Source organism: Pleurodeles waltl, chromosome 9 (assembly GCF_031143425.1).
Source record: "Pleurodeles waltl isolate 20211129_DDA chromosome 9, aPleWal1.hap1.20221129, whole genome shotgun sequence".
In the NCBI taxonomy this organism is placed as follows: domain Eukaryota; kingdom Metazoa; phylum Chordata; class Amphibia; order Caudata; family Salamandridae; genus Pleurodeles; species Pleurodeles waltl.
The window spans coordinates 402,737,839-402,765,433 of NC_090448.1; positions in this window are offsets into that span (position 1 = coordinate 402,737,839).

The window sequence follows — 27,595 nt, forward strand, 5'->3', positions numbered from 1 at the left end:
TTGTCTAGAGGAGTTAGAATGAGGAATTACCACTGGGGCCAGAGAAGCAGCTATAGCATCGTCTACAGGACTAAGAATGATGAATTACTACTAGGACCAGAGAAGCAACTAGCAGCACTGTCTAGAGGACTTAGAATGAGGAATTACCACAGGGAACAGAGAAGCAGCTAGCAGCATTGCCTAGAGGACTTAGAATGAGGAATTACCAACTGGAACAGAGAAGCAGCTTGCAGCATTGTCTAGAGGAGTTAGAATGAGGAACTGCAGATGGGACCAGAGAAGAAGCTCACAGCATTTTCTAGAGGACTAAGAATGAGGAATTATCACTGGGACCAGAGAAGCAGCTGCAACATTGTCTAGAATACTTAGAATGAGGAATTACCACAGGGGACCAGAGAAGCAGCTGCAGAATTGTCTACAGGACCAGGAAAGAAGAATTAACAGTGGGATCAGAGAAGCAGCTAGCAGCACTGTCTAGAGTTCTTAGAATGAGTAATTACCACTGGGACTAGAGAAACAGCTAGCAGCACTTCCTAGAGGACTTAGAATGAGGAATTACCGACGGGTTCAGAGAAGCAGCTAACAGCACTGTCAAGATGACTTAGAATGAGGAATTACCGGCAGGACCAGTGAAGCAGCTTCCAGCACTTCCTAGAGGACTAAGAATGAGGAATTACCACTCGGACCGGAGAAGCAACTGCAGCCCTGTGAAAGGACTCAAAATGAGGAATTACCACTGGGACCAGAGAAGCACCTGCAGCATTGTCTACAAGACTAAGAATGAAGAAATACCACTGGGACCAGAGAAGCAGTTAGCAGCACTGTCTAGAGGATTTAGAATGAGGAAGTACCACTGGGGCCAGAGAAGCAGCTAGCAGCACTGTCTAGAGAACTTTGAGTGAGGAATTACCACTGGGACAAGAGAAGCAGCTAGCAGCACGTCCTAGAGGATTTAGGATGAGGAATTCCTGACAGGTCCAGAGAAGCAGGTGCAGCACTGTGTAGAGGACTTAGAATGAGGAATTACCACTGGGACAGGAGAAGCAGCTGCAGCATTGTCTACAGGACTAGAAATGAGGAATTACAATTGGAACCAGAGAGGCAGCTAGCAGCACTGTCTAGAGGACTTAGAATGAGGAATTACAGATGGACCAGAGATAAAGCTAGCAGCATTTCCTAGAGGACTAAGAATGAGGAATTACCACTGGGACCAGAGAAGCAGCACTGTCTAGAGGACTAAAAATGAGGAATTACCACTGGGACCAGAGAAGCAGCACTGTCTAGAGGACTAAAAATGAGGAATTACCACTGGAACCAGAGAAGCAGCTAGCAGCACTGCCTTTGGGATTAGGAATGAGGCTTTACCACTGGGACCAGAGAAGCAGCTGCTGCACTGTTTAGAGGGCATTAGAATGAGGAACATTGAAAGTGGATGAGTGTGTGTCTGCCGGAGGGTGCAAAACACACACACATAGAGCCAATTATTTCTAAAAAAGCAGTGGAGGGAAAAGTGGCTTAGCAAACATCAATTAAGTATGCACGAGCAGAAGCACAAGCATAAACAAAACCTGAAGCGTTTGGTGCCTTTCTAAACATGGTGTTTTCACTGGTGTGAAATGAACACATTGCTATGGACAACTTAAAGAATACTAAGGCTGCAATGCTCAGACAGGAGGAGGGCGGGAGAGCTCATAGAGCACTCACCCACACTCAGACATACTACTCCTTGGCAGCTTTTTTTCTGATTTCTGAATAATTACTGGTGGTGTCCCCTAGGGTTCTATTCTGCCTCTCTGGATCTAGGCCTGTTCTATACCTGTGTTGAGCCTCAGGCTCAGCTCATCTACTCCCATGGTTTCTTCTGTTTACAAATATGCCAAAGGTGTATGTAGGTGCCTTTGTTAAACTGTGACTAACTTCTGGATCCAAAGACACGGCCGCTCATATGATTCAAATTTGATTTTAGCTTCTGCCTTAATGCCAGCTGAAGATGGTGGCAAGAGCTCCTTCCATATTCATGTTTTGAGGATAATTTTGCCACTACTGACTGAGCTAGGGTATACTTCTACTAATATTAACACTTTGGGACCCCGTTGATTACGGGAACTCACAATATCCTGGGATCTGCATTATCTAATTGCTCAATTCCAACCCGCAGAGTATCATTGTTGCAGTGCTTCTCCATTCTCCTCTTCATCCCTGTCTCTGCTAGCTACATATTGCAAAGTGGGTTCAATTTAAGGATGTCATCCCGGTCCATCACAGTTCTAGTCAATTAAAGAATGACTAGTTCACCCTGTGCACTCCCCATCGCCTCAATTTGTTCTACCCCAGTGGGCCCTATCTTTGTTTCCCATTACTGTATAGGGAGGACAAGGGGGGGTACTCTTTTTTTTTTACTTCAAATTCCTTCTCTCTAAGATCAAACGGCAGTGGAATTGTGGTTCTTTGAAATCAAAACATCAATAAGTATTTATTCGGATCCTGCTGATGGTGCTTGTGAATTACAGGGGTTGTCAAATCCGAAGGCTTCTTAGTTTTTAGTCCACTTCATTCCTCTTTCTTCCACACTTTACACTTCCTCTCTCTTAATCTCACTCTTACAATTTCTTTTTCATCCCTGCTCTGTTAGCCTTTTCCTATTTTTCTCTGCCTTCTTTTTCTCCATTTTCTTCCTTTCTCTCTCTCTCGCTCCAAGTCAACATCTGATGATGAAAAATAACCCAACATGAGTACCAGTATCTGCCTCTTGCAACCACCAGCACAATATAAGCACTTCGCAATCAGCACACTCCACACAGTAAACATACACCACCCTTTTCTTACACCACAAACAAACTTGGAGGGCTGGGCTGGTCCTTACGAGACACAAAACACTGGCAGGCTGGTAAACAAAGAGCTGCTTTCAGGGCTGCAAGTTCACAGGGATCCTCAACCACATTGAGCCTGGAAAGCACTTTTGAGAGAGCAGCACTCGGTGTTCTTACAGGTGTAGATGTGACATGATCTTACATATCATATAAAGACTTGGATTATTTTGTAAATTTCTCTTCAGAACTGTCTGTACAACCCATGGAGTTTAGCCAGGTTGTTTCACATTTTTTAAAGAGCACTTTTTGAAGGCGACTTCCCATCCTCAAACAAGGATATGGGTGATATTAAGCCATCAATTTCCAGGTCTCCTTTCATCACGCAACCAGTTCTTGCACCATACACACACACATTAAAACATGCTGCTCTTCTACAAGCACCCCTAACACACTCTCTTAAAATGCACCCCACTCATCACATCCTGTAGCAACCAACATACAGCACTACAGTGGGTACACACAAGCAGATATTAACACAGTACCCCTTTAAGAACACTCAGACACACCTAACCTCACGCCTTGTTCCCCACCATCTCTCCACCTCTTCCCTACTTCCACTTCTCTTCATCCTGCCCTATTCTCACCTGATAGGCCTGCTCGCATCCCAACACTTACAGTGCGTTCTCAGGTGCTGATGCATCTTTCCAGGCTGACGCTCAGGCTCCTCGTACAGACAGCCACCTAGCTCTCCAGGAAGAGAAAAGAGCCATGCAGCTGCTTGGGAAATAAGAACCCGAGACCCAGAACCAGGACCACCTGAGTGACTCAACAGTGGGATGGAAGAGGACTAGCACATCCCTGCTCAGAAAGTTCCCACTGCGTGCAACTGTGACCCCAGCGGCGTATATGTAAATAAATAAGTGCAAGGCACAAAGTTTTTCAAAGAACCTTCTCCAAAGACTGCCTAAATGTAATTCCTCTTCGTGACCCTTTCTTCTACACTAGTCCCTTTCAACCTTTCTGTAGCCCATATAATACACATGCCTTTGCATGGAAATGCTGCTGTGTGGTCTGAGAATTTTACGAATTAGGTTTAAGAATTCTTTAATTCAGTATCCAGATGCCCATTTGTGACCTCACACTACCCAGATGTCTTCAACACCCACATCTTGGCCCCATTGCCTGCACATTTCCATTATCTGTTTACCCAACTACCTCAGACACTATAATGGATGTTTGCCCTAGGTCAAGGTACACTAGCGAAAACACAACCACATGCGTTGGTAATGGGACCTGGTGGTACATTTATTTTGTGGCAGATACCAAAACTTCAAAATTATCTTTGAATTTGCCTATAAGAGTGAAGGCTAGCTGTTTGACATCAGGTGCTCAACCTGAGCTGTTGTTGAGAAGGATGGCACCCCTCCACCACCCATTGTCCAAATTCAGAAAGGCCTTTTGAGAATGAAAGGCAGGGTGTCAAAGAAGAGACATGTTGGGGCCACTAATGATCAAATACACAGGATTTGCCTTCATATTGTGATTGAACCTTTGTAGGAGGGATGCCGGAGGGGAAGCAGAATGAACTTCTCAGTTTTTCAACATGATGCTGTCTCTTATGGCGTTTGTACCCTGGCCCTTCCAAGCGGCAGCATGGCAGCACTTTTTGTTCAGGGACCTTCAGGCCTGGAAGTGGCAATGACTGTGTGGTGCAGAACCCATTCGTCAAGTGAGCTGACACACCTGCTTTGGGTGTCAGCACTTTAAGAATGCCTGCAATGTGACAGTACTGACGGAGCAGGTTCTTGTATTAATACCTGAGGGCACATCACAGAGATGAATGAGTGTGAGTGACCTCACTGCTGGGAGCTGCTCTTGTGCAACCTCAACTCCTAAACATTTGATACACAGATATCCAATGGGACCGATACAGAAGAACTGTGTTTGTCTCACCATGATGCTCTTCATTGATTTAAATGCTTGTAATGCCGTCAAATGTAAAAAAATCAATGTGAAAATATGTAGCCGGTCCACCTCATTGTTTGAGCTGCTATGCAGCCAATGAGATGTTGAGCATTTGAACTCTGTTTCTGCTAGACGACACGATAGCTCAGATTTCCTAAAACTCGTCAAGTACAAGAGAGTCCTAACAGAGATCTGTTCTTTCACAGCATTTCCACTTCAACCTTTCTATCTCTACAGATGTATCTCAATAGCTGCTATGCATGTAACAATTAATGCTACATATTTGCTTTCTTCATGGGCGTTTTCTACAGAGTGTATACTGCCGGCACCCAAAAGCATGCACTACAGGAGTATAACACATATAAATCCTTTTCTGACAGAAACCTGAAAGACATGAAGATGAAACAATTTTTCCCTCAAAGAGGTCAAGGCTCTGTACTGCACCCCCCCTCAACTGCTAAGAAGCTGAAAAAATAAAGATCAATCAGATTTAGTACAAGCAGGTGATAAAAAGGTGAAAGCTACTGAGTTGATTTTGACTAGTTCTTTATAGACATTGCCAGCACCCAGCAACTTACCATCTCCAGCTCTTAGTCCTCCTAGGAGGCAGATAGCACATCAGCTGCATTAGCCAGCATCAATGGATGCCTCGTTCACAAGCCCATTGCCTGCCTCGTGAACGCAGCCTTCCACCTCATTAACGATAGCCTGGTCAGTGACAAGGTGGCCTTTTTTATGGTCCTGCCTTTTGATAATGAGAACAACTGAGGCAAAGACCACCTCATCAACAGGAAGGCCCTCCTTATTGACCATGCCATGGTGAGTGGCCATAAAATGAATTCAAAACAAATTGAGTGCAAATGAAAATGTATGAAGGAATTTAAGCCATAATGTTATGTGCAAAGATTACTAATTTAAAAAAGACATGAACAATTTTAAAAATACTCTCTACCAAAACATAATACACATTACTGGGGCAATTAGAGGTCCATCCTCACTGATAGCAAAAAGATAAAGGTTGTTTTGGGAGCAGTCATGATTTGCACAGAAGGGTTCCATAGCTCTAAAAGGCAGAGATCTTTGAATACTAGTTGAGACAGTACACAGTGTGGTCATCTTCGCCCTCCAAGGTCAGACATTCAACATTCAGAAACAGCCATCAGAACAAACAAGATAACGTCAAGGTTTTACATAATAAAACCAGGAGGCGCCAAATCCCCAACTTTCTTGTTGGAAGCACAAGTCCCGTTGGCAATGAAAGTACCAGAAAGCTTAGTATTTATACCCATGGAACATCTTCTGGACAAAACCAGCACACGACCAGGATGACTCTCTCTGCAAGAAAAAAGGGCTAGTGAGAGTTAAAAGGTCAGCAACTGAGCTGGATCTGGAATGGGGAACACCAACACAGGACATCTTTGTGATGTCAGCAAACATAAAACTCCCCCTCTTTGCCTGCAGTGACTAACAATGGGGAACTCAAAAAGAAGCATCTTTGAGTCCATGATCTCTAGACACATGATGAAGAGACAGAGCTGCAAAATCCTCCCTCGCCAACCAGGGTGAGGCACTAACCAATCACACGTGCCATCAACTGTCAAGCCCTTCAGATTTCAGGTGACTCCTCACATTTTGACCATGGATCATGGCCAAGTGTTGCACCACAAACCAGAGTGCCTATGGCTGATTACAAGGAGATACAGTGTACGGGAGTGGTCACCCCCAAAGACTGTGGAGGTTATTTATTAAGGTTTTGCTTTGGAGTTCACGAGGTGCAATTTACTTGCTATTTAAGTGCCTGCGAATGCAGCACAGAATTGCTGTTGCCTCATGAGAGCCCACTCATCCCGTAGGAAATAACCATCTGCGTTGGAAAACAACTCCTCTGTCCACTACCACAACATATTCCTTAAACTGGAAAAGGTTCTGTTGTGTCAGCAGCAGGGGCTCAACATCCTACTGGTGCACCTTTAATAGCTATTGTCCTTTTTACACCACCTACTGAAATTGGGGCTGCTATATTCTATCCCAATCATCCTGGAGCAATTTCCATGTACAACAGGGAGCAGAAATCAACATTTAATTTCTCTTGCCATGTCCTAGTGAAATTCGTGTCTTGATTTCCATGGGGCCACAAATCAAATTTCACAGTGACAGAAGAGGGCACAGTCCATTCTTTCTACCGTTCATGACGTTCAACCTTTTTTTCAAATGTGCCAGAGATTGTAGCAAATGTTTGATGACAAAAGATGTCCTAAGTTCTATTTGGAGAGGACAATTTGAGTATAGGAAATTAACCAACTGTCCGACAGGTTTAAAATCGCAAGGCACTATCCATTATAGGGATTTCATTCTGGATTGCCATGTTTATTATATTTTGTCATAAAACAGTAGGAAGACCATTTTCCAGAAAATGTAAATGATACTCAACTAGAGTGAAGATAGCTGCAGAACCCTACACACTATGAAACATCCAGTTCTGTTGAAAAAACGCTACTTGCCTCTCTATGCAATGTATACATCAATAAGTGACTGGGTAAAGTTCTCAGGATACACCAACATCGGCAAAGTATAAAATGAGGATCAAGTCAAATATCTCATCCCACCTGCGGTCCTCCAAAAGGAAAAGAAGCCACTAAATAATCTTTAAGAACCAATAATGGCTCCAAAAATGATCTTGTCTTGTATCTTTTATTATTAGCCTTCAGTCTTTCAGCCAGGCCTCTAGCCAACACGTGTTTCATAGTTTCAGCGTCCTGCCTCTGATTTCATCAGGGCTTCAAAGTAAATCTCCATGTCTAACCAATCTGAGTTGTATCATATAAACCAATGGCATTAGCATTAAATGTATTTCTTGAACTAAACAGAGGGGGCTTCCAGCAAATGAACATATATCTGTTCGGGAATTGTATTTATATACCACTTACTATCCTGTGAGGCGTTTTTCAGCAAGTAGCTTGCTATTCTGGAAAATGAAGGGTTAGATGTGGATTAGTGTAGGGCAGGGTTCTGCAAAGTTGGTCCTGGAGAGCCAGGTCCATACCAGGTTTTTACCATATCCACATTTAGAAAAATGTAGATTTCTGAAACACCGTTTTTCTAAATGTGGATATGCTAAAAACCTGGCATGGACCCGGCTCTCCAGGACCAACTTTGCAGAACCCTGGTGTAGGGAACTGCAAAGTGTTTAATTGAGTGGTGGACATGTGAGTCTGTTAGTCTGATTGAATAGGATAAAGGAGGAATATAGGAGGGAAGAGTCTAGATGGTGTTATTTTGGAGATCACAGTAGTAAAATGAGGTTTTTGTTGAGTCAAGGAGGGATGGAGGAGAGAAGACACTAGAAAGGGTTATATGGGAGATCATAGTAGTAGAATTAGGTTTTGGGTGAGTCAAGGAGGGATAGAGGAGGGAAGCGTGAAGAAATGATCCTAGGGAGATCATAGTAGTAAAATAAAGTTTGGGAATAGTCATAGAAGGGATACAGGAGGGAAGAGTCTAGGAAGTGTTATTTTGGAGATAATAGTAGTAAAACAAAGTCTGGGGTGAACCAAGGAGGGACAGAGGAGGGAAGAATCAAGAAAGGGTCTTAGAAAGGTCGTAGTAGAAAGAGATTTTGGATGAGTCAGAGAGTGGAGGTAGAGTATATATTGAGAGAGGTATAGGATGAGACAGAGTACTGCATCAGAGAGAGTTGAAGACTTTTTTTATTATTGGTTTTCTTTCTATAGTAGGAGTAAAGTAATGAATATACAGATAAAGTGGGAAGAAAGTAATAAATATATAGATACATTACTACATAGAAGGGGTATACATGTCAGTAACAACGAGCTATAAAATAGTATTGTATTGTATAAAGCTTCATATGTGTACGTATGCATAGATGGTTAGAAACTCAGACTTTCAGAAGTTGCTGTACGTAATGCTAATTTACGTGTGTACTTTTATAATAGTTTTTCATTCTTTGTATTTTTTTTCTTTTTATGTTTTCCTCAATAGTTAAATAGTGAAGCACTTATAAATGCAACTGTTATGATTATATATACATATTGTGATAGATAAATAAAATAAACAGAGACCTATAAGCAACTAATCAAACAGCGTATATGAAAACCTTTGCAGTGACCTATATACATATATACATATTGATTTCTTAACCATAAGCAATATATACATTTTTTAAGCAGACCTAAAAATATCTATATATTTTTAAACCATAGATAGTAAATATATTTGTACAAAGAAATGCACATATCCAAATACATACATATAATCAAAGTATACATATTTATATGCACCACCATATGCTGTACATTTAAGTTTGAGTTTGGTGGTCATGTGGTTATGTAGCTTTCTGAAGATAGGATAGTTATCCTTGGCTCTTATGTTTGGGGGTAATGAGCTCCATAGTTTTGGCTGCTTTAACAGAGAACGATCCACCACAAATTGTTTTTTAATTGCATGCAAGGGTTTTGAGGTGAGTTGCCAATCTTGAGCGGAGGTTTTTTTGTTGTATGTACTTGGTGATTGTATTCCTGAAGAAAAGTGGCCCTGTTCCATGTATTACCTTGTAGTTGATACAAAGAAACTTGAAAATGGATCTTCTGGCAACTGGTAATTTATGAAGGGCCTTCAAGGCAAGGGAGATGTGGGCTTGTGGCTTTGCATGTAGGAGTAATAGGAGTAGTCTGGCAGCAGAGTTCTGAATCTGTTACAGTCTTTTCAAGATGAGCCATGGTAGAGGCGATTGGCATAATCAAGTTTAGACAGTACAAGAGAGATAGTAGCTTGGATCTTGTGCAGAAATCCTGGGTTGGGGAAGATACCTCGCAGAGTTTTCATAGTAATGAAGCTTGATCTTGCTAACTTGCCCACTTGGGCATTTATTGATAATTTGGAGGCCATGGTAATTCCAGTTCCGGATGGCGACTGGGCAAAGTGATGGGGGGAATAACACAAAAGTAAATAAATATTTTTTTAAGCTTACCTGAAGCTCACTGCCTCTCTCCGCCACTCTCCACTGCACTGCAAGCTCCCAGCCTGCCCTGCGGCCAATCATGATGCTGCTCACAGCAGCATTATGATTGGATGGAGCGCCCTGGCTGGGCGCTCCAACGCAGACTGGGAGCCTGGGCTTGTTCTCTTCAACCCGGCAACACAGTCCCGGGTTGGAAAGAGCCCTGTGTGCATGTGTGTTTGGCCAGGCCAAGATGGTCGGCCAAACATACATGCGCACTAAGGGGAGTACTCTGTTCACTCCCCTCACTGCTCGTCATCCCCATGGCCCCGCCCCTTTAAAAATAAAAAGATAATAAACATTGTTTATTATCTTTTTATTTTTTAAGGTTTGCAGCTCCTTCTGATGGCGGGGGGGAGACGCTCCTCCCCCAGAGCAGAGGAGCCGCTCCTGGGTAATTCCAAGGTTTCTTACTTCCTTAGACACTTTAGGAGGTAGTCCCAGATCGTCAGGCCAGGCATGGAGATGCATGAGGGACAATTTTACATCTTGAAAATTACATTTGTTATCTCACAAAAGCACTGGGTACAGAAAGCCATCATCTTTGATTTGTTTTTTCACTGCAGCAGGTTTTCTTTCATGTTTTAGTCTGGAGTGGAAATGCAAGCCTGACCCTTTGGCATTGGCATATTTATTTTCATTTTACAGCTCATTGCTTTTTTTTTAACTCTGCACAGGTCTCTATTTCTGTCTGCGGAGATAGTCTGGCTTGAACTCGTAATGCGCATACCACAACAGATGTCAGTGGTGAGTGTTTAACACATAGGGGTCTTTTGCTGGCTGCAATCAAAATTATTTACACAGCGTTGGTCGAGCACTTGAGAGTCAAGTTGCATCTAGAGCACGACAAAAAAGAAAGGTGCACTGTGTGGTCGGGTTTTCTACACTAGGGCTGATCTTCATCAATTGTACCTATTCCAAGTGGCTACAGGAGGGCTCACGAGACCACCTAGTAGCTGTCTCCCTTAGCGCTGCCTATGAGGCCTTCCAGGCACTGGCAGATTGGCTTAAAAAAGAGCCTGGGAAGAAATAGCTTTATTAGACCCAGTATTACCTCTAGAGATTTATATAGAGCGCCCTGGTAAATTGATGAGGTAATACAGCTGTGGCAAATGAAAATAACCCGTGTTTCCCAGGTATAGTATTACCACAACATTGCTAGTTCAATTAGTCAAAATGGAGCCTAACGTTGTAATATAGCATGTTTTCCCGATTCCCAGTTGCAAAACTGGGAATATTGTGTTTTTCCCTGTATAAATGGAGCCAGGAATTATCCGGTGAGATTTGTACAGGGTACACTGGCAGGTCTGTATGATCATTTCTCTCAAATTGTAATCCTAATTTGGGGTGCAGGGCTTTTGTGCCTAAATCGCAATTACCATCTTGATCAAAATTGGGATATTTTTTAGTCAGTCTGGGTCTTTCGAACACAGGCAGCAACAGCACTCGCTGCGCTGCACTGTGTGACAGGGAAACGGCAGGTATGCGCTGCATCCAGTACGGTGAAATCCTGTCCTCCCCCCGAGCTGGCTCACAGTGAGCTGCCTAGCGCTAACACAGGCACAGTTGCACCATGAGGCAAGGGCGCCTGCGTTGTATGAAGGATTGTTTTTGTGCAGGAAGGGGCACTTTCCTGCCCAGAAACAATCCGCTAAGGATTTTCCTCTTTTCTGCAGCTCACATAGAAAGAGGAAAAAACAAGGAGAAATAATCATATTTCTCTTTATTGCGCCTCACCTGGAGAGGCGTATCTTTTTGACAAATTCTTAGGTTTACCTATTCTTGTAAATCTGGGAGTGTGTCAAAATACATAGATGTTGCATGGAACCACCCACACAACACTCATAGAAAAGTCTCCCTGATGCAGAGTGTTGGAAGGCAGCAATTTGCACTGCGTCACATTAATCAAGATTTAAGAAGCCACTCAGGGCCAAGTAAGTTGGCCTTGCATGGCTTCATAAATCTCATTTTCCATTTGCATCGCTCTTGCACCGTGTTGCGTCCACCTTCACCCTCCATGTTGTTTCTGCCCCACCCTCTGTGTTGCTTTTATCCACCCACACCCGCCTCTGTTGCCTGCTGTTTCTCCTCCCCACACCTCACGTTGCTTCCCCCACCCACACCATCCATGTTGACTTACCCGAGCCCCTCTCTTGTTGTTCCAGCCACCTGAGCTTCAACAAACGCTTTCACACTTTTTTCTTTTTATTTGGCATCCCACTCGGATTGGCAAATATGAAGAAAAAAAAGCAGATGTGTAATTCTGTAGGTGTGCATGTGTGTGGTGCACACGCCAACAAAATTACACAGCTGGCACTTCATAGGCCTTTTTTTTAGGGTCGAGCATAACGCGCTCTGTCCCTGGTGTAATCTCTCTGTGGGCTTTTAACTACACCCACCACACGCCCTTCAGTTTCATTGGTTCGTGGCCTTGCCTTTTAAAATTCGCTTGATTTCATTAATGAAAGGCATGCATACTTCATGCCATTTCCAGTGTTTAGCCCTCCTCGAGTGCACCGGCCAACTACTGAAAACATACGAGGCTCCCTGTTTTCCGCATGGCTTCTGGATTACTTTTTCTTTTTATTTCTTACACAGAGCGATCTCGCTGGGCAGTAGTCAAGCACTTTGCATGACAACGACCCTGTTACATAGCTAATTGCACTTTTGCCGATACGTTTCACTGCGAGCGAACTTCTGTTTCTTTTTGTGTGTCTCCATCACACTTCACGGTGGCCATGGGCTCGCTTATGTGAAGCTGTTTTACTTTTTAGTTTATGTGGCAAGAAATGTCCGGTTAGGAGTTTAAAACGTGAAAAGCTCTAACTCGGGCAAACGCGAGACCCATTGCATTGCAAAGGCTTGTTATTATTTAGCCATGCTGCACGGTATCAGGGATGCTTTACAGCATCGACAAAAGGCATTGGCAAAGTCAATATGTTCTGAAGGCAAGACATATTTGCTTTGCCTATGATTGTTTGCCCTGCTTGTAATGTGTGAGTCTATGTGAGCCTGCTCATGCTGCTACAGCAGAACCTGTAGACCTGAGTGGCTGTGAACCCACTGTTCGGCCAGCCCATTATCATGGGCAGATTTTCAATGAGCCGGCCAGGGCAGACGCAGCATGTGGTGTGCGTCCCCAATCCTGGCCTCAGGACACGATAGGATGACCTCACTGCAGGGGCTGCTGCTTAGGAGCTGGAGACTTTGCACTAGCCTCGCAAGGGGGTGGGAAGCTGTAGTGTGGGCTAACTGACTTTGAAACCGATCCCTACCAGACTATATTCAAGTTCTTAATTGTATAAACAAGAACTCGGATAGATTTTTAGGCAATCACTGTTAAAACCCCCGAGGTAATCCATGTCATCAGTACAGTCCCTGTTTACATTTCACATGATTTACTTAATCTTACATTCCTGAAGGGTATTTGCTTTTGCCAGGTCTTACGTTTATGTACTTTTTTATGAACCACATGGCTCTTGTATAGTGCATGTTGTCAACTGAATCACCCCTAGACACGAGTTCAAGTTTTTGTGTTTATGAAGAGGCACAAATACAGGCTCACCCAATCTTCAGCCTCAAAGGACAGCACCAAAGGAAAAGTAAATGCAGTGCTTACAGGTGAGTGGGTATGTTGTGTGTGGGGGATCGTGAAGTGGAAGATAAAATGAAAGTATGTTTCTAGCAAAGTGAGAGATGCAGAGATACAAGGTGTGAAAGGTAGAATGAGAGTGATTGACATACTCTGAATCCACGCCCACAATTACGACAAAGTACAAGCAAAAGGCTTCATCACCTCTTAAGACCTCCAAAGACATTGCTGACAGTAAACGGTCCATCCACAAACAGGAAAGGACATGGACGAAAAATATACGATTTGAGAACCACTAAAATATTGAAGCCTCTCCGTGCAAAAGGCAAACAGCTCATCACATCAGTCAAAGCCAAGTACTATACCAATACCATCAGTGAAGACAACATCAGGAGCAGAGCGCTGTTCAAGAAAATCAAACCCCCTGCTAGACCCACCTATTCCTCACACCACAGAAAAATCAGTGACAAAATACAGAAGTTCCGACGGCACATCAACGACAGCAAGCCTGCTTAATTTCTTTCTCCTACAACTTCCAGTAGAATCCCGAAATGGTCAGCCTTCAAAGTCTTTTCTCTCCAGTGTCTCCTGACAGACTTCTTCAAAGCCAATTCTTATCAAAGTGATGCCTTACCAGTGCCTTTTATCAAAGCTCTCTCTGGGGGTGCTCTCTTACCCCTAGTAACCATTGTCAATGCCTCCCTCAATCAAGGCATCTTCCCAGAAGCTATCAACACAGGCCCGATACGCCCACTGTGAAAAAAACCTACACTAGATCCTTATGACCTTGTTAAATACTAGCCCACCACTTACCTACCGTTCATTGGCATGATCACTGAAAAAGTATATTTAAGTCCAAGATAACATCAATGCTAACCATTTCCAGCACAAATACCAATCTGGCTTCAACTTACGCTGCAGCACGGGGACCACTACTTTACACATTGTAGGTGATGCCCTCTTGACCACAGATGAAGGAAAATGACCCCTGCCTCCTGATATTGCTCGAGGTAACAGATGCCTTTGAAATTGTCGAACATCCCACCCTAAAATGCATCCTGGAGCCTTGAATAGGATTCAGCAGCAATGTTTTTCACCAGCTCTCTTTGTACCTTCCCAACTGTCACCAGTTTGTTCACATTGCCACCCCCAGGTCACAAAATATCCTTATCTCCTGTGGAGTCCTCCAGGACTCCATCCTGTATTCTGTCATCCTCAACCTGTACATGAATTGTTTGGTACTCTGCTGACAGAATACAGTATCAATATTTCCCAATATGCCAATGATAAACAACTCTATTTGAAAGTCTTTTCTGCTTTTCACATCCAATGCCTCAAACAATGCTTGCTCAACCCAACCAAGAGATAATTCCTTTTATTTACCAAGAACAACAAACAAGATACAGTACAGACCTGGCTGCATGACTTGTACCTTGACGGCTTCAATCCCCTACTTTCACCGAATACCAAGTCATATTTGGATTCACCGTGGACATCAACCTCACCCTCAAGGAACACATTGCCAAAAAAACAAAAATGGCCTTGTACCAACTCTTCCGTCTAAGAAAGTCAACCTACCTCTTCCAGAATATTACTTCAGAACTACCATTCAAGCCCCTGTATGATCGCATTTGCATGGTAGCAGTGCCCCACTCCATGACCTTCCATGCTCAATCAATCAAACAATCATAGCATTTGTAAAGTGCAGCACTATCACCCCTAAGGGTATCTTGGCACTGAGGGTGCCGTGTCTCTTTCGAAAACCCATGTCTTGAGTCTTCTTCTGCAGTCCGCAAAGGAGGGAGCTGTTCGGAGGTGGAGGGCAGGCTGTTCCAGGACTTGGCTGCTGTGTAGGGGAAGGAGTGGCCTATGCTGCGGCTGCGACGGATGCAGGGGTATGTGCGAGGTACAGAGAGGAGAAGAGTAGTTGTCTTGCTGGGATGTAGAAGCTCAGTTGATGGTTGATGTAGGATGGCCCTAGGTTGTGGAAAGCCTTGTAAGCGAGTGTGAGGATTTTGAATTGACATGTCTACTGGATGAGGAGCCATTGGAGGTTCCTTAGATGTGGGTGATGCTTCAGCTTTTGAGGAGGTTGAGGATTAGTCTGGCTGTGGTGTTCTGTAGAATCTGGAGTCTTTTAAGTAGCTGGGAGGACAGTTCCGCGTAGAGAGCATTGCCATAGTCAAGGTGGCAGGTGACCAGGGCATGCTTGACTGTCTTTCTGGTGTTGGTAGGGATCGATTTGAAGATTAGGCGGAGCATACAGCGTATGTAGAAGCAGGAGGAGGCGACTGAGTTTACTTGTTGATTCATGGATAGTTGGCAGTCGAGGATTATGCTGAGGCTTTGGGCGTGGTCAGATGGAGAGTGCATTGGTCCGAATTCTGCCAGCCACCAGCTGTGGTCCCATACAGAGGTGTACTTCTCGAAGATCAGGACTTTCGGTTTGTTGGTGTTTAGTTTGTGGCAGCTCTTTTTCATAATTGTTGCTACATTAGACATGGTGTTGCGGAAGTTCAATTTGGCGTTGTGGGGGTCTTTGGTGAGTGAGAGGATTAGTTGAGTGTCATTGGCGTAGGAGACTACATTGAGTCCGTAGGATCTGACAATGTCTGTGAGGGGGGGTCATGTAGATGTTGAACATGGTTGGGCTGAGGAAGTATCTCTGGGGTACGCTGCAGGTGACGTTCTTGGTGTAGAAGTGAAGGGAGGAAAGCAGATGATTGGAAAGAGGCAACCCACTTAAGGGTGTTTTGTTGAATGCCTATGTAGTAAAGTCTTTTGAGGAGAGTGTGGTGGGAGATTGTATTGAATGCTTTGGAGAGGTCCAGAATGATCAGTGCTGCGGACTCTCCACGGTCAAGGAGGGCCCTAATGTCGTCCGTGGCAGTGACCAGTCCAATCTCTGTGCTGTGGTTGGCCCAGAATCCTGATTGTGAGGTGTCAAGAAGGTGGTGTCATTCAAGGTAGTCGGTGAGCTGTTGGTTGATGGCTTTCTTGAGCACTTTGACCACGAAGGGGAGCGGGGAGATCGGTCTGTAGTGGAGATAAAGAAGATCCAGAAGGAGATGTGGACAGATCCACTCTTGGCTGCTCCCAGTAGCCTCAGGTGACATGAGCATCAGTCTTGGAAGCATGCTATGGTAGGCAGCCATGTGAAAGGGCCAGATGGCGACAGCTGATTCATCTCTAATCACTTAAGGGCGGACAGGGAGCATGAAGTTCTGCTGCACTGCATTTGGAGATGAACAGAGAGTATCCTTATCCCATTAAGTTTAGTTTCATTTGAGGCCTGGAATCGAAAATGGTTACTGGCAGTGCTTAATTTGGGCCGATGTTTGCCACCTCTCAACATCAGCACTTATTTCTGAACACTGGCATGTATTTATCCACCAGATGATGGCAATGTGTGTCTTTTCTTTTAGCAGGATTAATCGGTGGAGAGTTTAACAAAGTAATGTACTTTTCAAAAACTGATACAACAAGCATGTAGGTACTGTTGTTAATGGCATTTGGCAGCAGTGGAAAGAGCTGTTGGTGGTGCCACTTGCAGTTGACTACTGAGAGATGCTTTGGCCCATGTACTTAATTTTATTTTACAAATTAATGGTTGACTGAGATACAGTAAATCTGGAGACCTTTTTGTGTGCTTGACTAAACAGCTGTGTGCAGGTAGTCCTTATCAAATTCAAGCATGTGGGTTTATTTTCTAAATATGTAAACATGTTTCTGATGCTACCTACGATTGGAAATGTGTAATTTAAAGTGGCAGGAAGTCTTGATTTGGCAATATCTCTCTTTTAATCCAATATATTCTGATTGTCTCCTTCATTTAGCTCCCTTTGTTTGGGGAATCTTTAAATCCACGTGGCTTCTCTTTGAGTACAACTTCTTCAGTTCTTGTCACAACTGTTTTCTAAAAACCTGAACGATGTACAGCCTCTCATTGTGAGCTGCAAAGTTATTGCAGGATATTCTGATCTTGTTTCTTAATACATACTCATTTTTTGTTCAACTCCCAAAATTAACCCTCTAATACAAACATGTAGGGCCAGGTGTACAAAAATGCAATTTAGCATTTCTTAAATAGCGATTTCTATGAAGTCGCTATTTAAGAAATGCAAAATTGCATTTTTGTACATATGCTATATACATAGATACAGATTTCCTAATAGCGATTCCTATAAAATAGTAATCGCTATTAGGAAATCGGTATTAAGAAATCCCATTGCATTTTAGTCAATGGGCAGGTTTTGCATTTCCTAAACAGCGATTTCTTAATAAGAAATCACTATTTAGAAAATGCAAAACCAGGGATGGCAAAGGGCCCCCCTTGGTGCACCCCAAAAATAGGGGTGAACCTGTAGAGCACACATATGCCTAAAGGTCATGTGTGTGCTCTATTGCAGTTTAAAAAAGCTCCTTGGTGTGCTTTTTTAAAATTGCACCCGATTTTCCCTTACTTCAAGTTGGTGGTAATTTCATCTCCTAAAAGTCGCATTTAGGAAATGCTTTGTACATCAGAATAGGAATCGCAAATAGGGATTCCCTATTTGCTAGTTCCTATTCTGGGAATTGGGAATTGCAAATTGCGATTTCTTCAAGGTAGAAATCGCAATTTGCGATTCCTTAAGGGCATTTGTATGTAAGAAAAGACAGTTTTGCATTTCTTAACGGCCCAATGTACCGCTTCAGACTGTTAAGAAATGTAAAAGGGCTTTGTACATCTGGCTCCATGTGCCTTCTGAAAGGTTGTGATCTTCAAATGGCTGCAATCCATGTACATGGGCCACTTTTTAAGTTTCACCTGAGACAGCGCATGTGCTGTCGCTTTGGAGTCATTCTATTAGCTTACATTAATAGTTGGATATGACATATATATTGAAGCCTAAATTCAATATAGTTTTGAAAGTTCAAACGTTTTCCAAAAGATGGCCAAGCTAAGGACTGTCTTCAAAGTATACACAGACCTGAATAGTAAATATTGCATTTGGTAAGGAGACCTTGGTAAGTCTCTACCAAACGTAGAGGCAGTGCGGTGCCCCGAGTAAAGGATCTTTGTAAAGGACATCACTTTCCTGCATGGGCTTTCTACTTTTATTTAAGACATCCTACTATGGATTATGTATCTTCGGAGTACAACACGCATCTTCATATGTACGTGATTCTCGTGTATATTTGCTTTGAATAAGTTATGGGTGGTGACGAAACATGTGTCAGCTGTTGTGATAACATATGCATTTTGGAGCACAGAATCTTCTACGTTTCAAAATACTCATTTGATTGGATCTAATTTCACAGATCTCTACTTTGTGTGCTTTTGACTCCTTTTGGACTTCCATTTGAGTGCTATGGTATCCTTTTGTACGTAAAGTGTACAGTGGATCTTGTGGTCCATTGTTGTTTGTGCCGTTGGCTAAAGTAGGGTGCGAGATACCTGTAAAGCACCAGTCAAAAAAGGTTTGTTCTGTTATACTTTATCCACATTTACTTTTGTCAATAGGAGGTGTGATTGGTATACTTCTTCGTTGTACTTAGGATGACACAGACACCGTTAGCCATGTCATAACGCTTTTTTAACTAATTTCATCCATGCTGCACTGATCTACCCTGACTTCACGCTGTTTTGTGTTTCACTGTTCTTTCTCTCTCTCCCTATGTTGGCCCTGCTCACTTTTGTTTGTTTGTATTGGTGGAATAGGGGATGTGTAATATCTTGCATTCCTTACTATTGCGGGGATCCTTAAGGGGGTTTTGCTACTGACATTATATGGCCCTACATTCACGAATGAATGCCTCTGTTGTCGTTTGAGTCACCCATTGGGTTGTACTTTTGCTTTCTAATAAAAAAGAACATAGGGCAAAACAAGCATTTTCAATGCAATGGGTCTCGTGTGTGCTCGAGTTAGAGCTGCTAGCATTGTAAATTCCTAACTGGACTTTTCTTGCGACATAAATTTAAAATGAAAAGTAAAACAGTTGACATAAGCAAGCTAGTTTAAAGTGTCACGGCCGCCATGAGTGTGAATGCAAAGGAGAGACACAAAAGGAAAAAGAAGTTTGTTTGCAGTCAAACATATTGGCAAACGTGCAATTATCCATGTAACAGGGTCAACGGCAAAGGTGGTTCCAAAACTGCCCCAAGGAGGGACAAGCCTAAAGCATTTACCAATGATAACAAAGGATTTTTGAAAGGTAAGCCCATGAACGAGTGATAGTGACGGACGTGCAGTGGGTGTGGTTAAAAGCCCACATATAGATAACAACATGTCAGCTCGACCTGAAAAAGGCTTTGTTGCTACTTATCTCTTTTAAGACCTTCCCCGTTAGTGCAAGAGAAAGGTAAAAAGACATTGCAAGCAGAAAGGCAATTTACATTCTAGTTTTTTCCTAAAACACTGAACGATGGAAGAACTAAAAAGTCTGGTACACAGACCATAGCACCAGAGAAAACGTTTTAATGTAACTCATCTGGGCATAGGGCTTCACAAGTGTGAGGATGGAGTCTATAATAATGTTTGTAAGGTTAACACACAATTAAAAATCCATACCTTCGTCTGATTATTTCTTTAAAAAAATAAAAAGTTTTCACTAAAACAAGAGTACATTGGAAAACATGAAACAACCTTTGACAAAGACAAGAGATCTGACCTTTTTTCTTTAAATGAAACTGCTTGTGCATTGATTAGCCAGTTTATATGTGTGGATAGTTGAGTGGGTAAATGAAATAATGAATCAATACCCAGATGCGTGAGTGCATGAATGGGTACATGAATTAATGAGTGGCATGGATGGATTGATGTGTGAGTGCATGAGTAAATTCTTAGTAAGTACAACACAGACTTCATAAATATAGAAATATTTCAAAGAAACAAGTGGAGTTGCTTTTTCTAAGAACGCTATTGTGTGAGACAGACGATGAAGGCGCTTTAACAAATTAAGAATGCAGATTTCCCACTATAAAAGCGCCCACTGCGCCTCTCTTCAATTCCTTTTAGTGTGCTGTGACATGAACCCAACATTAACTACTACTCATTGTGCCTCTGAGGGGGTTTAGTCACGCGCAATCAAGTGCAAGCTGTGGCGGTTGTGGAGAGGGCAGCCCTGCCCAGCTCCTGCAGAACAATAGCAGCTCAACAAGAACCAGCATAAGGTAAATTGCTCGACGTGTGGTTGCACAAAGTGTGTCTGTGTAGTGGACTGTGCCACTGAGGCTGCTGCTGCTGTCGTGGAGCTGCAGTGAAGCCTAACTTTGGCACCTTGGCGAAGAGTCCATACTGCGGCGCCTAACACGTTCACCGAGGACAAAGGTCCTCCCGTTGCTTAAGGGTCGGACTGGCACAGGTTTATTGAGCAAGACTGGAAGAGTGACGCAGCAAAGAGCTAGCGAAGTTGCTCACTGACAGAAGGCGGGTGCATACATTTCCATGGACACAATAGCCAATGATCAAATAGCAAGTATCTCATCACCCAATGTAAAGTCAAGACCCAGTCTCAAAAGCCAAATAGCTTTTTGAGACTGTACCAAAAGCCGAAAAGGGCAAATGAGCACAGAGAACACAAACAACGAATTCTTGACAAATGTTGACCCACGTAAACCAATTGTGTTAATCGACAATAACGACCTGGATTTCCAAATGGCAACAGAGTAATTAACAGAGAAAATGAGACATTCTTCCCAAAGGAGTTGTTTATTATATCTTGTAGCAAAACGACAGTATAAAAGCATCATACAGCATTCAATGTGAGAGGAATTAAAGGGAGCGTAGGTGGTGGACCCCTCTGGGGATGCGGGGTCCCTATCTCAATAGGGTGGACGTGGAGAGAACCCAGGGCCACGGATGGAGACACTACAGACTTATAGTGACCATTTGTTCTGAGCCTAGCATGTATTCATTATTGAAACATGGCACAAGAGCGGGGGACGGGGGTGGGAGGGCTGGGGTTATGTTATTCGTTCGCTGGATCTGGATTCGGGCTGTTCTTTTCAGCATTGTTTATCAGAAATAACTGTTTATTAGTGAGATCCTATGAAATTGTTCCTTTTGTTAAGTGGATTCTGTAAAGATGCTTTTATTTCAATCCTGTCAAACTTCAATAAAACCTTAATAATAAAAAAATCATTCAATGAGAGAGAAGAAAGGTTCTGTTTAGTAATACGGACATGACTAAAAGGCCAGTGGTGAGTGAGGGGAAAGCGCAAGGATACCCTTTAACTGTTCCAAGAGGTGTGAACACCCTTTGGGAGGGTGGGAGTCGACGCTATTGGATCTCCAGACTCCAAGATAGTTGATGTAACCACAGCAGAAACTACTCTGTATCCATCATGGTTACACCCCTCCAATGCCCCACAGAGTAAGGGCTGTCAGAAGCTGACATCGATGTTTGCCCACCTAATTTAGATGGTTGAACATACAGATCAGTGTTCGCTGCTTGTCACTGCCAGGAAACTCTGGCAGTAAGGGAAAGAGAAACCGGCTCAATGTTCTCTTCACCATGGGAGAGAACTCCTATGGCGATAGAGAATCTTTTTATTTTCAAAAAGAAAAAAAACAATTTCAGGATTTTCTTCTTGAAAATAAAAAATAAAATTGATGGACAGCTCTGTCATGTTGACGTGCCATGCATACAACTTTAAAAAAGCATTGACAGGAACTGCTGTGACTGTGGTTCCTACCACTACTTTTGAGATGACTGCCAGCTTGGTCTTCATTTCTAAATTTGGCGGGCGGAGTACCCGTGGTCAGGCAAATGTTAAGCCCTCCACCAGGCTAACAGAGAACACTCCGTCCACCAAAAATTTAATCGGGCCCTAAATCTTCATTTTGTTCTTCCACTTAGGCCAGCAGTATTTAGCATTTAAATAGGTGTGAACTTGCTCTCAGGAGCAAAACAATAGGCTGACCTGAATGGCCAGAGATGACCCCCTCTGAACCTAACAGAATATACAAGGGAGCTGGTACTGTCCTTTTTGACATTAAAGTGTCAAGTCCTGCTTGAATGTCACATCCTGCTTGGTCAGGTTGGCTGGGGCTTCTTATAAGACACTTGTAGCGCACATCAAAGACAAAGAGGCTTCCCTGTCACATTTGCACATTCTACTTGACTGACCTGCTGGGACTTTTTGATATGACACTTGAGGCTCACTCCAAAGAGGCTTCCCCTGTCACAGGCAAGTGTTAGCTGACACTTGAGCAGGGCTCCAGAGTTGTCTTCTAAGCCAGTCAAGCCCCAGTCACAGTGGGCCTCTTTTGACATTACAATGCAGCTGACTGTCCGCTAGGTTGACATATAACATTTGGAATGCACTTCAAAGGAGGGAAGCTGAATGCCAAACCAATTTGTAAGTATTCGCTGCCTGGTTGCTGAAAGCACAGCTTTCTTTTACCACACCTCTGTTTCTGCAGTTGTTGTGGGAGCAGAGACTTTATCAAACAGGATTTTGGTGTTTGATGTGGGAGGACACTGGAATTACCTTAGTGCACCCCCCACATACATTAGAGCCTGAGTTTAGTGTGGCAGAAGACTTTGGCCATCTTGAAAATGTCGAAAGGGACTAGGGTTCCTACCCACTAGATCATGACAAGCATAATTGAGGCATCTACAGCCATCCACTTCAGAACACTCCTGGGCTTGAGGGAGATCAGAAGAAGATTGAACCTGCTGTCTGCAACCTGAGAAGAGCTCTGAAGGACTGGACCTATTCACTCCCTTGTGCCCAGGACAAAGAAGTAACTAGGGTCATAAGTCTGTCTTCCTTTTAAAGCTACAGGGCCAGAAAACACTACAAGGGGCCTTTTCCAGCAACTTCCCTGCTGACCAGTGGCATCAGGACCAGGACTGTTGCCCTCTGCTTGCCACACTGCACGCCTTTAAGTGCCTCCCCTGGAGTCCTGGGAGGGCTTGAGAAGCATACTCCTGTGGTAGATTGGACATAAAGAACTAAAGTCAGAAGGTAAGATCTTTGACCACAATTAACCTGGTTAGGGTATTCGATCTGCTTTCTGATGCTGTCAGTGTTAAATTGTGCTGAGATCTCGTTCTACCACTAGCATTGATTATCATTGGTAGTTTTTTAATTTCAGGCCCTATTTCTACTTTTTGTCATTTTAGTGTCATTGTGTTCATTAAATGTTACTCTATTTTACTTATTCGTTTTAGGATCTTTATTGTTTTGTAATTCAACTTTTTTTTCTGTTTTACTACTACATAAGTACTTTGCACATTACCTGTAAGTTAAGCCTGTCTACTCTGTGCCATAGCTACCAGGGGTTTGGGCTCCGATGTTTTTAGTGTAGTTGCTTTAGTGGGTCACCTTGACAAGGACTGTGATTAATGCTTGAGGGGGGTGCTTACCTCCCTCCACTAATAACCCAATTTCTTACAGATCGTGTGCCCAAAGTGAGGAAGCCCAAGTGCAAAAAAGGCAGCAAGGATTTCCCATGAATGTGGTGCAAACGTCACTAAACAAAGTGTGCATTGTAGCAACAAGTCCTTAAACTTACATAGACCGCAGAGCTAAGTCTGTGTGGAAGTATTCTAATGTAACATTTAGGGCCGTATTTATACTCTGGTTGCGCCGAATTTGCGTCGTTTTTTTCGACGCAAATTCGACGCTAAACTAACGCCAACTAACGCCATATTTATACTATGGCGTTAGACGCTTCGGGCGCCAAAGTGCCCGGAGTGTGCGTCATTTTTTAGCGTGAACCCCTTCCTTGCGTTAATGATATGCAAGGGAGGCGTTCCCGTCTTAAAAAATGACTCCCAGGCCTTTACGTGGTATTTATACTCCCGGGCAAAAATGACGCCCGGGAGTGGGCGTGGCCAAAAACGGCGCATTTGCGCCACTTTTTAACGCCTGGGTCAGGCATGGCGTTAAGGGACAAGTGGGCTCAAAATGAGCCCAGAGTACCCTCCCCTGCCCCCAGGGACCCCCCCTGCCACCCTTGGCCACCCCAGGAGGACACCCAAGGACGGAGGGACCCATCCCATGAACATTAAGGTAAGTTCAGGTAAGTTTTTTTTTTTTTAATTTTTGTGGCATAGGGGGGCCTGATTTGTGCCCCCCTACATGCCACTATGCCCAATGACCATGCCCAGGGGACAGAAGTCCCCTGGGCATGGCCATTGGGCAAGGGGGCATGACTCCTATCTTTACAATGATAGGAGTCATGTTGATGGGGGATGGGCGTCGAAAAAAAATGGCGCAAGTCGGGTTACGACGATTTTTTCGACGTAACCTGACTTGCCCCATTTTAAGACGCCCATACGCCATTTTCCCACTACGCCGGCGCTGTCTGGTGTACGTGGCTTTTTTCCACGCAAACCAGGCAGCGCCGGTCTGCTTGCGCCGGCTAACGCCATTCCATAAATACGGCGCCCGCATGGCGCTTCAGAATGGCGTTAGACGGCGCAAAATCTTTTGACGCTAAACTGCGTTAGCGCAGTTTAGCGTCAAAAAGTATAAATATGGGCCTTAATTACTACAGCAGGGTATCAAATGTAATTGCAGCATCCTTTGACTACAGTGGACATTCCTTCTCTTTTATTGATTCATGTATGATTACTTATAGGGTATACACTACGTAAGTAGGAAATACAATATATACCTCCTTTTGAAACCCTGTCTTATTTGCTTCCAGAAATCCAGTGTCTTTTTGCTTCACACATCTAACAGAATACGTTCTTTCTCTGTGACTGGTTGTGAACAGCTAGGTCTCTTCAAGCTCTGGCCTTGTGCACCATAATCTTTGGACAAAAGCCAGACTTCCATTAAAATAGTAATAACAGAGAAAGGATTTTACTCTCAAATAGCAGACTGTGTGGGGGAATTCTTTATAGGTTGGCACACATTTTCAAAGGGTGCCGCACTACACAAAGGGAAAAAAAGGTTATTACTGTCCTGGCGTGGATTTAGCTCACTGGTGCACCAATGAAATGAGGGTATGGTAGAACACATGCAAAACTCCATGCAGTCAACTAACGGCTCACACAAGTTCATCACAACGTCTCAGAGGGCTACTCTTTAGGCCTTCTTTCTGTACAAAGTATATAAGCTCCTCTGAGAGAAGTATCCTCTTTTTATTCTTTCACTCTGTGTGCATGTGCTGTGATCAGCATATGACCACTTCCTTCGTGGTGCCTGTTTAATGCACTCACAGACAGGGCCAGGGACCTTGGCCCTCTGTCACCAGGCAAGTTTGTTTGTTGCACTAGGGAACAACTGCTCTGTCTCTGCAATGGTCCTGCTGCTGAGCTTCCTTCTACAAGATTCACGCAAGACTCTAAGGGGGCATATGGTGGCCTCTCTTCTGACCGTACTCAGCCCAGTTCACTGGGGAAAAACTTTGACTACAAGGTGATTTCCCTCTCCCCCTGTAGCACTTGCTTTTAAACTTATTAATATTCGCTCTATGATAAAACACTTAATAGACACCCGTGCCTTGGTTATAGGCGCTTATGTCGATCTCTTTCTGGTCACAGGAACTTAGCTGAAAGACCACTCGGTCCCAATATTGCTCTTGCGGTGCCAACGTTATACAATTTTACATGAGGACTGCAAGATAAAGCAGGCAGACGGTTAGCTGCCACTTTACCCACATCTATTATGGTGAAATCGCTCCCTTTTGTGACTTTTTGTCTAGCCTAACCCCTACTTCTGGAAGTCACCTCAGGCCTAGTTTTGTGGTTAAAGTTCTTGTGGTGTATCGCTATCAGGTAATTCTAATGGCTTTGGACAGCCCTTACCTGAGCTGATCGATCCTTCATGTCTTACTAACAAATACCTTCCAGCCTCGGCGATTTGAACATTAACGCAGATGACGCTGAGGACACAGCAGCCACCCACAACTCTCTATTCCTGTCCTACACTTCATCCGACTCAGTGGGTAGCACAACCACCCTTTATCAAATGGCGCATCCTGGTACTCGTCATGGACGTTAATTCACCGAAATGCCAGGGTTAGCTGTAGTGACATCACACGCCCTTTGACCTCCACTTTCACTCACACACACATGCACCCAAATTCACACTTACATACACTCTCTCACATGACTAAACTCTCACCCGCAAGCACACACCCAAAATACATTTAAAAGCATTTATTTACTTACCTCACCTGCCATGGAAGTTCATATTAAATCTAATTTGAATCCATTTTTATTACACTAATAGTGAATAACATATTACTAATAACTATGGCTCATATTTATACTTTTTTAACGCCGCATTTGCGCCGCTTTTTGATGCAAAAACAGCACAATCTTGCAAAATACAATTGTATTTTGCAAGTTTGCGCCATTTTTGCTTCAAAAAATGACGCAAATGTGGCTCTAAAAAAGTATAAATATGGGCCTATAAGTGTAACAAAAACATGACAGAAAACAAAGAGTGCGGAGCCCCATCTGATGTCCATAGGGATGAGCTGCCACTGTGCTCCTGGCCATTATTCCAGTGATTAATTTGTCCTGATGTTTGCTGGTATTCAGCACCTGCACTTAGGGCCATATTTACAAGTGGCTTGCACCGCCGGTCTGTCACTTTTTTTGACGCACCGAAGGGCACAGGCCCTTGCCTACAAGGCCATGCAAAGCTACTTTGCATGGCTTTATATGGCCTTGCAGACATGGAGTAAGGCAACATAGCGCAAGTCACTGCATTGCCTTACTCTGCGACAAAGAGGTGTTCTGTGGGTGTTGTGGTGGGTGTTCCCATGCAACACCCATGGATTTTGATGCATTCCCAGATTTACAAAGATTTGTGAACCTGGGACTATGGCATAACAAAGGCCCCCACAGTGCGGGGGGACCCTGAGCTCCAGGGGGGCCCTCAGCACAGTACACTATCCTGTGCCTTCCTGAGTGAGTTCGGAGAGGGGGCCTCTCCATGTACTGTGCAGGGGGAGCCCCCTTAAGTTTCTTTACGCCTCTGACCTGTGAATGCGTCAAAAGCCTACGTCTCCCCTGGCAACAAGGAGAAATAGCTTTATTTCTCCTTGATTTTTCCTTTTCCTATGTGTGCTGCATTCTGCAGCACACATAGAAAGAGGAAAACACCACTCATGTTTGTTTTTGTGCAGGAAGGTGTCACTTCCTCAACAAAAACAATCACCCCTGTAGCACAGACACCCTTGCACCATGGTGCAAGGGTGCCGGCGATGGCACATGGCAGCCCATTGTGCATCAGCGCAGGGGAAAAGGACAGGAATG